A 6817-nucleotide genomic window follows, 5' to 3' on the forward strand; every position below is an offset into this window, starting at 1 on the left:
TGCTTCAACAACACGGATACTATGATGGTAATCCCATCATATGGTTGCCATTACAGCTAATGCGCGTGCACTAATTAATATATATACCCCATTGCGCGGGCACTAATTAATATATATACCCTAAGGTCCAAAGGTTTGAACCTCTGGACCTAGGCCTTGGCCTTCGTCCGCAAGCTCGTCGATGACCAGCAAACACACCACTTGTGTGACGAGCGAGAGGTGAATCAAGCAAGGCTTGCAGTAGGTAGTAATGAGACCAGAGGCGAGGAGAGAGAAGAGAACGAGAACATGTAGCACACAGAGGCGAAAATGAACTCTCTGAGAGAGAGGTGAAAATATACACAGTGAGAGAGGTGGCCAAACGAAGAGTTTGGAAAACTCTTGCAATATCCCACGACCACCTTTTCTAAGGTTTAAAAAATAATAATTAATCAACCTTTCCTAAGGTTGTAGCATTGTCTCTAATTAATTAATGTGATTTCAAACTTTTGGTTCCATATTCATGATTGTGTTCAAACCATGGTAGTCTACACATAGTCGCATAGACCCATCTTTTTTCTTCACCAGTAGAATTGGTGAAGCCCAAGGCAAAGTGCTTGGTCGAATGATTCCACTTTTAAGGTATTTCTTTAGCCGTCATTCTACTTCATGTGCTTCCTTAAAACTAAGCGGATAAGGAGCCTTACTTACTGGTTTTGAGCCAAGTATTACTTCGATTGGATGCTCAACATCGCGGACAAGAGGTAATTCTTTCGGTAATTTATTTGGAAACACATCTTTAAATTGTTGTAACAATTGCTTTTAGGATTCATTAACTTTTTTATTGTTAACATGCTTTGATTGAAAAGAAGTCATGTAAACACTGTGCTCACTCAAACCACTTATGTTTTCACACTTGGAAAAAGAAATGACATCATCAAGAATCATGTAACACAAAAAGATGTTTTCTACTTCATTAGCTTGTATAAGGCGATTGGGTTACATAGAGAATATAAGAGGTGAGGAGGGTACATCATGTTCACCTTGCAAATGCACTTTCTTACCATCTACTTCAAACTCAAAAGAATTATACAAATAACTTCTAGACAAAGATGAACCAATGTTATATAACCACTCACGACCTAGAATAACATCTGCTCGAGTTATATGCATAACTTGAAAATCCAAATGCATCTCATGACCTTGAATGACTAATGGGACATCACGAACTACTATACCACATACTTATGGTCACTTGAACTTTCCGGCAACTTTAATTTCTTGACTAAAGTATAGTTCAAGAAATTGTGCATGGCACTATCATCAATCATAACTCGTACCTTATGACCCTTAATGTGACCATACATTCGAACCAACTCATGTAGTCCAAATGTTGGCACCCACATCGATGACGTGACACAACAATCATGAGGAGTAGAATCAGCATGGTAAACTTGAACCTCTTCAAACTTACGAGAAGTCTTTAGAGGGAGCACTTGAATAGTGTGCACTTACTTTTCTTTACTTTGATCACCATGATTCTTCTCATTTTCTTTAAGTTTAGGACACTGTAGTTTACTACTATGACCCTTTCCCATGCAGTGAAAACATAAATTTTCTTTTTTAGCTCTTTCAAAATCCTCATGCTTTAGAAATTTTTATGGTCCTTTAGTTTTCTTAGATTGGTCATTCTTTTAGTTAGGTCCCTTCCTCTTATTTTGACCTTGATGCTTTGAACCCTCGGACACACTAGGTGTTCGTTGTGCATTTTGCGTATGCTTTTTCTTTTCGATAGATTGTCAAAAATCTGAGCAAACTTAATTGTTTCTTCTAAAGTTTTCGGCTCATTTTAGTCCGAGTCTAATTTGTGAATAAATCCACGAATCTTTTGAAAGTCGTCCATTCCTTTCAACTTGAGAATGATTTCTCTATAATTGGAGATATACTGAGTCGATATGAGATTTCTCATCTCATAATTGTCCCACGCTTCCAATTACGATCCATCTTATTCTCAGGAATAAATTCTTTCATGAATGCACTTTCAAATTCAGCCTGCATAGTAGGCCGAGTTCCAGACTCCAAGCTCATTCACCACTTGTATGCTTTACTTCCTAGAGTTAAGCTTGCTTCAAGCATGCGTATCTCCTCTCAAGTTTCGTGCAATCGATGCAAATTCTGCCACTTTTGTAAAAAAGTGTTGACTGCATCCTTATTGCGTTCCTTCTCCTCTCCATCAAAAGTCAGAGGTTTCAGATCTTTTAGAATAGCAGCAACACCTGTAGGATGAGATGTACCGACATTCATGTTGCCCCCTTGGGCGGGAGCTACTGGCCTCCCTCCCACCACTGAAGCACTTACAGTGGTAGAATCTTGCATATTATCCTTTAACTCTTGAAGAAAGAGAAGTAAAGTATGGGACTCTAGAGCCTTAAACTATTTAGTGCTAACCAAATTATCATCAAGAAGGTCATCGTCTATCATCATGACATCGGGACGACTGGCTAGTGCCTTTTCCGTGTCTGACAAACGACTGGGATCTCCACTTATAAACTCATTAGGGTTATTAGATTCCATATGGACCCTCTAAATGTGATGCACGAGAATGAACACAAGAACCAACCTCATGTCCAAGCTCTTGGAAATCAATCAGCGGATTACTAGCTCTCGAAGTGAAGTTGTCGATGTGACATGAAAATCTGAGAATTGTTGTTGAGAAGCACCTTCCAATCTTCGTAAGAAAGCTCTAATATCCACTTGAATATTCTAGCACATGAATATAGCCCCTTTCCAGCGTATGAACAGCCCCTTAGGTACAAAGGTGTAAACCTTTGTAAGGTCTATACAGTGGCATCGGTTGTGCAAAGGCATGAGTCGGTGTTTATGTTTTTGCGCTGCTAGTTGTCAAGCTCTGATGATACCAATTTCAAGGCAGCCATGGCTACATCAAAGTAAGGTGTTGAGAGCTCACATTTCTCCACCCGCCCAAAAACTACACGACCCTCTCTAAGTTTGGACTCTCTCTTTTAATAGCTATATCCCCTTTGCATTTGCCTAGCCACTTTTACTAGTGCCCGGCCACCTTTGAGTCCGTTACGCTCTCAGGTAGGGGACATAAGCTCACAATCTCATGCAAAAAGATGTAGCCCACAGTCCCGCATAAAAAGACGTGAGCATGGACACATGAACTTATAGACCTGAGCATGGAGACATGAGCCATGAATCTAGACATGTGAGCGAGCCTAAAGATGTGCGCTATGAGCTTGAGACCCATACAAACCTGCCTACCCATATAGTATAGCAAACCACACTGTCTCAAACCCACCAAATCCTAAGTTGTTGGGTTATTTGTTGGTCACAGTCGACTTAGGATAAACCTACCTTAGGATCGATACCAAACATTATGGCATCCGACATGGTTTAATTGCTTCCCATGGGAGTGAACCTTGAGCTTCCATGTCTGATCCTACTCCTTCAGTGGAGCTACACCCAAATATAGGGTGCCTTCTTCATAAAATTTAATGTGCTATTTATAGAGCTAATTGGTGAATTCAGAGTTCGGACGACCGTGGTGGTAGGGCCCTTATTTGCAGGCGCTCCACTATTTCTCCACTCACGTCTGTGCTTCTTTGGCTCATTTATTCCCAAATCTCCTCGTCGTCGTAGAGGTGGATCGAAAGGAGTCTAGCCTTCTTAACAAGACCACTCTATTAAGCACTAGTCCTTTCTTCATCCAACAAGTGCACACAGTGCAAGAAGCAAGAGTCCCACTCTCCATAGAAGCCCACTATAGAAGTGCCTTTATTATGGAACCAAAGAGCCAATGTCAGGGACTATCTCATCGTAAAGGGATCCACAAGAGCATTTATAGAACGTCCAACGAGCTTATGGTGGCCAGGCTAGTGGAGAACATGTGCCACTGATAACTGCATAGCCTAACCCCTTAGGGCAAGAGCTCACATACCTTGAAATAGAGGGTCTCACGCAACCACCTCCTTATGTTCCATTGCCATGTGAATATGCAGAAGATACGCTAAGGGTGGCATTTGAAATGGGAAGGGGAGTTACAACCAACCTAACATGGGCAAAACCAACCGAATCCACATCTTAAGGATGATGACCAAATTTGATGGAACCAGAGATCCCATTTGGTTACCTAGAGAAGTTTGATCAAATTTGTGGGGCCATGGGACATATTGATGATCCCATCAAGATCTATTTGTTTGGACTTTTCCTTGAAAGTAAATTAGGCCAATGGTTTAGGGGAGACTAAAAATTGGCATGGCAGTGGATGAAAAAGATATGTTTCAACAAGAAAAGAAAATCATTTTGATTTTGACCTACGTTTTCCCATGCACTACTTGGGTATTTGAAACTTCGTCATAGAGTGCCTAACTATGCCTAGTATTTTAGCACAGTATTTAGAGCAGCCCCGCACCAACTTATGCTACTTAGTTATCATTGGAAATCATGAAAAAAAAGAAATCCCAAATGGGAGCATGTCTAGGGAAATTGAAAATATGAAATTTTAATAGAGGGATTTATGTAAATCCTCTGATCAAGAAACTCTTAAAAATACAAAAACATACAAAAACTGAGAAAAGACTAAAAATTTTGTAAAACTGAGAAATTCCTATTTTTTTTAAATAAATCTCTAAAATACAAAAAGATTAAAAATCCAAAATTCTTTAAAAAACATTAAAAAGTCACAAAAAGAGACCAAAACAATTTGGAGCAAGTGTGTTATCAACACTTTAGGAACACTTTGGGGGTAAACCAAAATTGGCAATAGTATGAGACTGCGAAGATTGAGTAGACAATACCACTTAGGAAGCATGCACCAAGTACCATTTTTAGAGTGAATTTTTAATTGAATTTATGGATGGAGAACTTTTTTTTTGGGGACCAATTATATATATATATTATAAAAAGAAAAAGACAGCTTTACATAAACTTTCTATGCCCACATTCAGCCCTTAACATCATCTGCATAAGAGTCACCATTCAGTAGGCTACACATCAAATCCTCTGAAACAAAAGAAGATTCACCCCAAGATAAGTGATATCCTAGCAAGATACATGCCTCAATCAAAGCTTCAGATGTGCAACCCCTAGGGGTCTATTTTTCCAAAATCTCACCCTTCATCTCCCCTTTTTGAAACCAGTTGGTCTGGACCCCACTGGATTCTTACAAAGATGTAACTAGCTTGTTTAACCTTCTTATACCACCTCTTTGTTCTAGGACCATACTAGGTTGTCTTGATCTTCACCCTCTACCTTCTAAGACCCTACACAACAATATCCCAAAAGTTAGGCACAACCTAGTATGTTTGCAATTGACCCCCCATGGAAAAGGCTCAGATAATAGCACATTGCAAAGACTGAATCAACTGAAATAGCTCAGCTTCCCTAATTATGTTAATCGAACATATAGACCAGCACATACAAATACATTTATGCATCAATCCACTAACATCATTCCCTGTATCACAAGCTTTTTGAAACACAATGTAGTTTCTGGAATTCCAGATTTCCCATAAACAATAGCACCTAATGATATTAAAGATCACATCCACATGTTCATTAGCTGACCATCTCTGCCAAATAGCCAGTCCCCCCCCATTGACCATGCACTCCTAAATGATTCTGGACCCATTTCCCAATTTTGACCCAAGCTCCTCTAATAGCAGGGAAATCCCAAAATGTATGTTTCCCATCTTCTAAGGCAGTCTTGCATCTGGGGCAACATCCATTTGTGAAGTTCCTTTGAACTAGTTTGGAGCCAATGGGCAAAGCTTCCATATAAACTCTCCACAAGAACACCTGAGATTTGGTAGGTATTTCCATTTCCCATATTGCCTTCTTCCACTTCCTTCTCCAACAATTAGGGCTCCAATTCACTCTCCATATTCTATTACAGTGAGTGACATTATCTTCACTTACCCTCAAGGCACTGTACAAAACTCACTTACCCTCAAGGCATTGTCCATCTTAGAGCCATTAAACCAGGTCCAATCCTTGATCCAACAAGTATCATCCCCAGCAGTGGATGTCCAACCTTTTTGCACTTCCTCCAACACATACTTGATCAGCTGTGCTTCTCTGTTAGACAGGGCAAGATCCATCTTCAATTGCTCTAGCTCTTTCCATCCTATTGATGCATTATCCCAACAATCCTTAAATCTCCTCAACCCCTTATTATTCAATCTTTTGGCTTTTCTGGGGTCTTGTAAGGCTAAGGGGGGATTGAACTTATGAATCCACCATATCCCTAAGCACAATAAAGAATTCCCTGAAGCTCTGCCACATCCATCCCATACCATGAGTTCCTACACCGTGGGGATCCAATTATTTTGAGAGGGGCATGAGAAAATACTTTATCCGTCTAGCTTAGACCTTGCCACACTCCATCCAGATACATAGCTGAACATTCCACCAATTCCCTTGACATCTTAGCCCAGATTTCCTTCTGGTTAAGACATTTGGGCAGAAACACAGCCCACAAGTCTAAACTGATCAGTTTGTCAGAGGATAATAACTTTGATCTGGAGAAATGGGAGTGTGAGGTGGTGGGTTCCTTTTGGGGTAGATGTGACAAATAAACAACTAACTGACTGGGGTTTTTTGTGAAATTAAAGAAGTGGGAAGGTATGAGGGTCCCTTTTCATGATAGGGTGGTTATATGCAACACAGTTTCTCTGGCCTGTGCAAGATTTTGGTGAGGAATGGAGGGTCTGATATAAGAAGACTCTTGCGTGGCTTGCCCGGGACAAAATTTGTATGCCTAAATTTGATGGAAGGCGAACTTTGAAATAGCAATAATTCTAAATGGTAATTATCT

This window comes from Cibotium barometz, chromosome 60 (genome assembly GCF_041138505.1).
Source record: "Cibotium barometz isolate CiBa-2024 chromosome 60, ASM4113850v1, whole genome shotgun sequence".
NCBI classification, from domain to species: Eukaryota; Viridiplantae; Streptophyta; class Polypodiopsida; order Cyatheales; family Cibotiaceae; genus Cibotium; species Cibotium barometz.